The sequence below is a fragment of the Nanorana parkeri genome, unplaced genomic scaffold, assembly GCF_000935625.1.
Source record: "Nanorana parkeri isolate BGI_ZX_2015 unplaced genomic scaffold, ASM93562v1 scaffold186, whole genome shotgun sequence".
In the NCBI taxonomy this organism is placed as follows: domain Eukaryota; kingdom Metazoa; phylum Chordata; class Amphibia; order Anura; family Dicroglossidae; genus Nanorana; species Nanorana parkeri.
The window spans coordinates 1,193,267-1,203,404 of NW_017306454.1; positions in this window are offsets into that span (position 1 = coordinate 1,193,267).

Below are 10,138 nucleotides of genomic sequence, written 5' to 3' on the forward strand. Positions count from 1 at the left end.
CCAAATTTCTAGAGCGGGCTAGCAAGGGAGCCAGGGGGATTTTTAAAAATATTAATTATATTACTATTAAATATATTAAGATATTCAAATATCTTTATAATATACAGAGAGTGGTCAGTTATTACTACATAATAGTACCTGTTATATCAGATGTCCCTGTAGCTTCCAAACTTACTTCCCAATTTACATCTTACTATTCTGACAACCATTTTAATGATTTATTTGCAACAATAAACCATATACACAGTACTTTACTCAACTCTATCACATAAACTTTGACCGACCGTTTCTCTCGATTTCGCAGGTGTATATGGAAAAATCAGGCCCTCTGTCAGCACGGCTCATTCACAAGAAATACGCTTCTTACGGCAAGCTAATGTCGCCTGATAGAATTGCAAATTACATTTTAAATCCTCCCAATGCTGCCTCAACTCAATATGTCATTATATCTACACAATAACACTTTGCACCGTTCAGCAGCTAATCCCAGTTCATGTTCAAATTAAGGTGAAATGCATGCTAGAAAACACTTAATGGACCATTAACTCCAAACAATCCGACCGGCTTAACTCCACCACATGACCCTCTGGTATTTTGTCAGTTTTTTTTCTTTGGTGTCTCTACAGCAAATGCAGGTTTTTAGAGCAACAGCTCGATTGGTCCCTTAGTTAAGCAGCGGAGTGTAGGTACAAGATCCGTCACTTGGCTTTTTAATGATCCTGGGCGGCGGTGGTTTACCGTTTTCATTGAGCGGTTTTGCAGAGGCTGATATTATGGCAATGGGAAAAACAGCCCACTGCCAAGTTACGGACACTTTAGGTAGACTATTAAAGGGCCACTCTGAATTACTTGATTCAGGGGGATTTGGTAGACATAGAGGGGTGAACTTAAAGAGTAAAAGTCCAGGAGCCCATTGCACTCCTGACCACTTAATCTCAACAATAATTGGTGGGTGCAGCGGTGGTCGACGGATGGCAACCGTCATATGCACAAGTAGAAATGGGACACCGCCACTTCAAATGCAGATCAAATGCGTCTATTTATTGACGAAGAATGAAAGAAGATCTTGTTGTACTCCTTACCGGATATCCCAACAGCAGGGGAGGGTGCTTGTATTGACTGCAGATCATCGATGTTAAGGCTGATGAAGGGACCCTGCGCAGCCCCGAAATGCTTGGTCTCATTTGAGAACTGTTCAATAAATGAACATTTGGTGATCCTGAAAGGTGTGCTGGTGACATTCTTTCAATCTATTTATTAACGTAGATTCAGCATATCACACAAGTGCTAACACACAAGCTTAAGGAGTAATTTACAAGTCTGTACACATAAGGGTTTGGTTGGGAAAGGTGCTACATCTAAGGAACTTCTTGGGTCCTGATGATCTGGAGAACTGTAGGTTTAGCAGTGTTGGTATAGCAGTTAGGCTGCTCTCAAACCAGGTTTTTTTTACCTCTACCCATTGAGAAACCATTGGTTGAAAATTGAAAGTGAAAAAGAGTGGCAAAGAGGCTAACCGATTAAGTTGCTAGAGGCAAATGATGGTCTTTTATGAACAGTGGAAATCCAGCCTCTTTCAGAGTTATTGGAATCCCCTTTCTTCGGGGCTGGGATGTACAGGAGAGTGCCTTACTTGGCAAAAGAAAGTATACTTGCTATAGCCAGCTTTCGGTGCAGGTCTGCATATCTGTTAATGAGGTCTTGATGTAGTGGTGTTTGGAGGCAGCAATCCAGCAAACTGCATCAATATGGGTACCATTCTATACAATTATGCAATTGAAGAAGACATTTCATACAGGTGGTTTTCTGCTGTTTATACTATTGAGTGAGGCATTTCTGACACATTCCTGCCCAGTGATCATATCATTTCCCACAAACAGGTAGTTTCTTTTACAGCAATTGCAGTGTAATTGACCTTTTCTGCACACAAGTCCCATGTCTTCCATTGTATAAGGGCTCCTTACTATGTTTGAACTGTTCTCTAGCACCATAGTCGGGTAACAGTCCTGTTTTCTTACTGGGGCTTCCTTTGCCCCAATCAGATAAGTCTGTCTTCTCCTAATGGTTCAAGGTCATTCTGCTGAAGACTTAAAAAAAAGTTGAACTGAAGAGAGGAAGATGAAAACCTTGCTGTCCAATAAGTGAGAGGTGTAACAGACAATTCAGTAGTATGTTATAGCTTAGTAATGTTGAATAGAAATGATGGAATGGCCTGCATAGTGTGCACTTTGTTATTCTAATATACAAATTAAAAGAAAACTGAGCAGGTGTCTGTGAATAGAGCTTCTGACAAGACTATAGATGATGTTATATACACACTCATATATTTTGGCTTCAGTGCCCATGCAACATTGTACAAATCGATAATGATATACAGTAAGTTAACAACATCCAACAAGTAAACATGATATCAAGACGGGTGGTCCATACTTGTGTGGTAAAGGATTTCTTAAGTGACAGTAAGGTGAAATACCAGACCCATGAGCAACTGTTTGAAATGGGCAAGGTGACTGGGATGCCCACCAGGAACAGAGAAAAACATTTGTGTAGACTGTGCAGATGCACAATCACCCTCTGAGACCTAGGGGCCCATTTATACTAGATGTTGGTCAGATGGGTGCTGTGACCTCCTCCCACTACCACATAAACTTGGACAGTGCTCACGTCTACCTAGATGTCAATAGACACACATTGAATAAGCCTTTTTATTTGTCCAGTAGCTAAATTGGGGCCCAAAAATTGCTCTTTGGGGGGCCCTTGATGACTTTGTCCTCCACAGATCCCTACTATGTAGTAAAATACTCTTACTAAGTTAATAGAACATTTATTTAAATAGACCAGACCAAAACTATGGCGGAAAAAAGGATAGAGGGATCTGGGAGATGAATTGTGTTGACATAACTTGATATTATGTCAGTTTACTGGTGACTATAATCATGTCATTCTTTAATATGATCAACTCCCACGTTTTATAGAGTAGCACAATGTTTTGCTTTAAACTTTAGAAAATGAAGATATAAAAATTCCCTATTTCTGCCAGGCAGCCAAACACATAAAAATAGCCGACATGCAGCAGACTTGAAATGCTTTGATTGCAGACCAGCAGAAAGATTAATTTCACAGAACATCAAAGGAGGTGCTGCATATCATTTTAACTTCATGGAGAAATCTTCTTTATCCTTTATAAATATAAATTATCTCAATAAAAAATATGGCCCAAGTGATTGTCGTAGACAGTGGCTATGAACAATGTGATGTCCGGGAAGATGAAGAAAATAAATAAATAAAAAGCGCCTCAATCCCAGCATTAGAAATCCTCCGTGCAAACGGATTTGTAAATTGCCTCGTGGAAGACTTTGTTTTCTGCCAAAAAGTCCTACATAAAGTCTGCCAAGCAAGTCCTACAAAGAATCAAGGACTAAAAACCATTGTCATCAAATTAGGATGTCTAAAATATTACTGTTAAAGCGTAAATTGACACAAATAAAAATTTGCAGGGAGGTAGGGAATTTTGGCTCCTGCCAAAAAAAAAAAAAATGTTTCTGACTCCCCCAACGATTTTTTGTTCTCCGTGTACACTGTACAGCGCATGGCAACCCATTTACGGCATCTTTAAGATGCGTAGGAGTTAGATCATCAGAGGCCACCCAATGGCCGTAGAGGAACCTGGGAGTGGTCGCGGCACAGATGGTGGCGGCAAAGGACAGATTGGGGGACAGAAAATGGATCTGGTAGCAAAGGGAAAGGGAAAACTTGGAAGGTAAATGTGCCCTAATGTGTGATCTTGCTGTCCATACTTGTACATACTTGTACATTAGGGAAAAAGCCCACCATTCCCACATTGGTTTAAAGCCAAACTAAACTTTCAGTTTAAATCAGCTAAGTCTTATTGTTGGTTTTAATGACAACAACCTGACTAGAAAAGCCTGTCGCCTGCCAGCATGCTGCAGGGTGGGACCCTTGCTCTCTGTGTGGAAGCAGAGGTCTCTCTGCTGAGGTCAGACACACCTTCTAGTGACTCAGAGCTAGAGCTCTGCAATCAGCAGTGAGCTTAAGCCTATATACTGTATCTGCCTCATGAGGGGGTGTGCCAGACCTCAGCAGATAGAACCCCGCTTCCACACAGAGAGCAAAGGTCCCATTCTGCAGCACACTGACACGGGACAGGCTTTTCTACTTTGTTGTTTCTACTTTGTTGCTGCTAAGTAGTAAGAAAACCAGCTGTAAGTCATTGCGCGCCTTTGGTTTTCACATACCCCTAAAATGCTTTTAGCAGATTTAGGCCTTGTTCACACCAGACACAGTGCGTTCCGGCCTGATTCTGGCCAGAACGCACTGCATCGCATAGTGGCCGGCTCACTATGTTGTGGGGCAGGGGGGCATGGTGGTCCATTGAAGAGAATGGTACCGTAGCCACGTCCTCCGGCCGCAATGCAATCGGCCGCACGGAAACGCAAGGCACATTATGCCTGCGGTCCGGTCCGAACAAAATAGTGCTTGCAGCATTTTGTTTGGACCGTACCGCATGCATAATGTGCCTTGCGTTCCCATGCGGCTGATCACATTGCTGCCGGAAGGCGTGGCTAGGGTGCCATTCACTTCAAAGGACTGCCACACCCCCTCCTGCCCCACAACATAGTGAGCCGGCCGGAATGTGATGCAGTGCGCTCTGGCCAAAATCGGGCCGGAACGTGTCTGGTGTGAACAAGGCCTTAAACTAAGATTCAGTCAGATTTTTGGTTCCTTGTGTACTTCATCGTGAATATTTTTATTATCCACCTAATGCAAATATTTGAACTGTGCCTCAATACAGAGGTATAACACGCCAGCTTGACAGGAGGCTTGTGGTGGGATTGCCTGAACTGTAATCTAATGAGTGGGAGGTATTGTAAAGAATACCTGCAAAAAAATATCATCTGAATGCACACATTAAATGCAGAAATCTAGAGGTGCCTTCACTTACCTTTACCACTTTTTTGAATGTGTTGCTGATCATTAAAAAAGTAATCCGCAAGCTTGTGCACCCCATTTAGCCAGCTTCAATGCTATCTGATGGTGTAGAATACTGGATACCCTTCCCACTTGCCATGCCTTATTATTGGCCAGTGAGGCTGTCCATTATAGTGATTGACCAATACAGGGGTATGGGAGGAAAGAAGGAACAAGAAGTCCTTCTAGACTTTGAGAAAGTGTCCAGTCTGACCAATTAGAGGGCTGGGGCTTTTGTGGTAAAGTGCTGAGGGAACGTGCAAACACCTTTAGGCATGTGGTCAGATACGAATGAACTTTAAGTGGGCTTACAGAAGTGTGAAAGCTAAAGATAATAATAACTGGAATAAAAAAGGTTGAATGTGCAGCCTATCTCCTGTCTCCAGACCAAAAGATGTCTCCTATGCACCACTGTCTGATATAAACAGATGCAGAGTATAAGCCATGGTGTGAGAAACTCCTCAAAAAAGACAGAGCATCCAGGTTAGTATTTGGTGCAACCAGTACACTACCCCCAATAAACCTAAGTTTTACATGATTCCTGAGAATCGGCCGAAATTCAAACCGTGGGTGGCCCTGGAGACACCACCCAATTGAAAAAACAAAGACGTCGGGTGGGAAAAAGTTGGCCAAACAGCGACTGCAGCCAATTATCTTTAGTTTTAAATTGTCTTCTTTCTCAGCTAATACTTGTGCCCAGGATTATCACTTTGAACTGAGTTGTACTCCCCTGGAACTTCCACATGGAATTTCTACTCATTAACTTTAATGCAAATTATTTTTGGGTATTTTTATCATAGATTTGTTTATCTCATATTTCTTGCACCAAAGTGTTTATAATTTTTTTTAGCACTGCATCATATTTATCTTTCCTGACACCAATCCATGGCAGCACACAATGGGGTATGGCTCCGCCCCCAGCCCAATCACAGGACCAGTTATACTATAAATTAAAGCCCGCCTCCCAAGGCCACCATTCTTTTTTTCTGTCCTCACTGCTCAAGCCGGTTATACTAAGGATATGTTGGAGTTTTTTGCCCTCACCTTGCTGGTTTCTTCTGGCCTGCCGCACAGGTTCAGCCTCTCCTGTTGCGAAGTTCCCTTTGTTAATAGCTATCAAAAGGAAACTATAACTGGTTTTGGTCAATTTTATTTTACATTTTTTTTTTCATCAAGTTTACCGATAATATGTATCCTGTTTCTTTTATTTCGAATTTTTTTTTAAATATAGCCTTTGTCCATGATACGCAATTTCTAACAAAAAGTGCTATTCAAGTTTCATATTACAGTCTATACAAAAAGATGTGAATTCTGGGTAAATCTAGTGTGAGAAAAATGAAAAAAAAGAAAGTATTTCTTATATGTAAATATTTAATATTGACAATGGAAAAATATATATATAAAAAAATAAACATTGTTTTAGCCCTAGACACAATGAAGAAAATATGTGGGAAAAATATACATTAACTTTAAAGGAAATGTTATTAATTGTTATATTTTTTTAGTACTGAACATAAAAAAATAAATATAATTTAGTAGTGAGTTTTATGGGATGGAGAAGGAGTTCCCCGGAGGCTCAGATAGCAGCTGTTGCGCTAAAGAAATAAGCTTTTAGGACTTAGAAGAGGGACATACCCCTTCTCTCCTTGCAGAGACACGACCATCTGTAATTAGTCATTTTACCCAGGCTGCCAAGGTGCATACAGGCAGTGCTAGGTTTACTTTTTTAGAACGCCTAGCATGCTCTGCAAAATAAGTGTCATGGAGGCTTCCTGTAAAAAAAAATTAATTTGTCAAATAAAGATTTTACGCAAACGACTAAAAGATAATAGAAAACAGAAATGTATAAATGTACAAAACCTTCAAAAACCTAGAGTTCAGTTATATATAGTTATTCTTTATAGTCTCCTTCTAAATCTTTGCATTTGTCACAACCCCAATGCGTTCTGTTTCCCCCTGGAAAGATGGAAGGTATGATTTACATTACATTTGTATCATTTTGAAAGCTGCAATGTTAGTTTGTGCTTGTGAAGGAGGCAGCACATTCGTTGTAATTTAGATGATGTTACAACTTAGCATGTGGACTCCGTTTCCTCCAATGGAACTGATAGACTGGGATCAATCTGATACACCTGAATTGATTCATAAGGAGGCGAGTGGTTCTTGGAATAGTGTGTGCACATTAACCACTTCAGGTATCTCTGAACAATTGCAGATGCAATGTTATATTCATAGAACCAGGAAGCCCTCGGGGATGGGCTTCCTGGTTTTGTGAATATAACATTGCATCTGCAATTAAGTGTTCATATAGCGCATCCGATGGCTTTAAGGTGATACGTTTTAAAGCAGGTGCAGTATGATATAGCAACCAGGACTTTGGATTGGCTGGACCCTGAGCTAGCAGGGGTTTGGGCTTGCAGCAGACAGTAACGTAATCCATAATCCAAGCAAAAGTCAGGGCAGGCTGCAGTCAGAGAGGTAGTCCATTATTCAAGCAAGGGTTAGGGGTGGCTGGAGTCAGAGAGGTAGTCTATTATCTAGGCATGGGTTAGGACAGGCTGTAGACAGAGAGGTAGTCCCGTAGACAGGCAAGGGTAAGGGTTGGCTGCAGTCAGAGAGGTAGTCTGTTATCCAGGCATGGGCCAGTGCAGGCTGCAGACAGAGAGGTAGTCCATTATTCAAACAAGGGTTAGGGTTGGCTACAGTCAGAGAGGTAGTCTGTTATCCAGACATGGGTTAGTACAGGCCATGGACAGATAGGTAGTCCAGTATACAGGCAAGGGTAAGGGTTGGCTGCAATCAGAGAGGAAGTCTGTTATCCAGGCAAGGGTCAGGGCAGGCTGCGGACAGAGAGGCAGTCTGTTATCCCGGCAAGTGTCAGGGAAGGCTGTGGACAGAGAGGTAGTCCATTATTAAGGCAACGGTAAAGGCTGGCAGCAGTCAGAGAGGTAGTCTATTATTTAGGCAACGGTAAGGGCTGGCAGCAGTCAGAGAGGTAGTCCATTATCTAGACAAGGGTCAGGGCAGGCTTTGGTCTAGGATGTAGCCTGTTATCCAGCCACAGGGTCAAGGTAGACAGGAACAATCAGAAGCAAGGCCTGTGGTACAGGAGCCAGGAAGCTAAATGCTATTACAAGCCCAGAGCATGTACTGAATATTTTTTTTGTGCCCTAACATAAACTTTAAAGGGTATCTCTGGTCAAATACTAACAATAAATATGTATTTCTATATTGAATTTCCATAAGTTATATCCCACTCCTAATAACCAGATCCATTTAGAAGTTTGTAATCTTACTTATTGAAGATGTCCATAGGATTCCTCAATGAGCCGACACAATTTCCTTCTGTCAACACTCTCACAGAGCCTGCCATCTGAACTACAACCTAACATCTGAACAATGTAACATTGTCATTGCTTGCTGGAAGCAACGCATGAGGGGATATGTAGTAAAATAAATTAAGACTGCATCACATCAAGCAGCAGGGAAGGAGACGCAAAGCACTCTGGGAAGTTGATGAAAGTGATGGGCAGACGGGAGGCAGCACTCACTATTGCATTGATTGCATTTTGAAAAACAACTCTAGTATGTATTCCTATTACAATGCTGATGTTATAACAGGAGAGGATATGTGCGACTTTACAACTCCTTAAGCATTATGTTTCATATTAATTAATATCCACTTAACCAAAATTTCTGTTTTTACACAAAACTCTCATGTAAACAGAAAACCAGACTGTAATATTACACAATATGATTTGTATTGTATTTCCGAAAGCAAACAACATTTCTGAGTGTCAGCAATATTCGATGCTGAGCGGCTGATCCGTGTGTACAGTGAACAATGAGCACAGATGGTATTGATTTATGAAATAAATGATTGTAATTTCACGTTTTACAGTTATTTTGAGCTCACGCAGATAATCTGACAGGTGCTTTAATATCAGCCGACGGCTTCGCAGTTTTATCACAGTCCACAAGCGGTCACAGCTGCCGCCTCAAAGCTATCGGAGTCGCCCGACAAAAGCGGAAATTTTCATGCATCATTTTTATGATCACTGATAGAAGATTAAATAGATTTTCTCAGATTACACCTGCAATGCAAAAAAAAAAAAAGTAGAAATAAAATATGGAAAAATTCTAAAACATCTGGAGAATATGTCTATCACGGACGTTAACTATAACTACTTGACCTATGTAGCATTAAGCCTTCCTTTTTTTTTCACATTCATTTTTTTTTTAATCTCCCAAGGAAACATTTCAGAATAAAGGAAACATCTCCTATTTGATCCAAATATATGCCCAACCGCTTACACTTTGTAGTCCTGAAGGTCACATGTTACAAATCGCTTATCGAAGCTTGGTTTGGAGCACGCACCTCACACAGAGGTCACATAACTGACGTTGTTGGGACCGCTGTACATGTTCCATTATTCCTAGCACTTTCTAAACAAAGTCCATATGTGTCTCGTGCTAATACATCTGTGAGGGTTCTCATCAATCCAGGTCATGGCGTATCTGTTAAAAAATAAATCAAGGCAACTTACTGTATTTTTCTTGAAGACGTTTCACTGTTCATCCGACTAACTTTCTCAACATCTGCCAGCTCCAATCATGCAAATGCAATAAAACACCTTATCTCCAAGAGGCCTCTGACCCCATGCTGGTTATGATAAACAGATTATGTGGATTGGAGCAAAATTCAGCACATTTATTTCAAGAGAATTTTTGTACAAATCATTCTAAATTGAGAAAGCTAGTCTGATGAACAGCGAATTGTCTTCAAGAAAAATACAGGAAGTCCAGTTGCCTTGATTTATTTTTTACAGATATCGTCCTAATAGAGTTGGCATGCAAAAGGTTGAAGTCTCAGCCTGGGGCGCGCACACATACAGGTGGCTATGGTGGAGCTCCATGGGGTTCAGCACAGCCACTTGAAAAACAGAATGCCAAGTATTGACAAGCTTCGAAAGAAAAGCACCTAGTGAGTGTTATCTTTAAAGGTTATTCGAATCCCAGTCAGGACACTATCTGCATAGGGTTTGCATGTTCTCCCTGTGCTTGCGTGGGTTTCCTCTAGACATGTAAGTTGGCCGGAAAAAAAATTCAATTAAAATGTTTTGTTACTTTGTTTTTCGGGATTCGGATC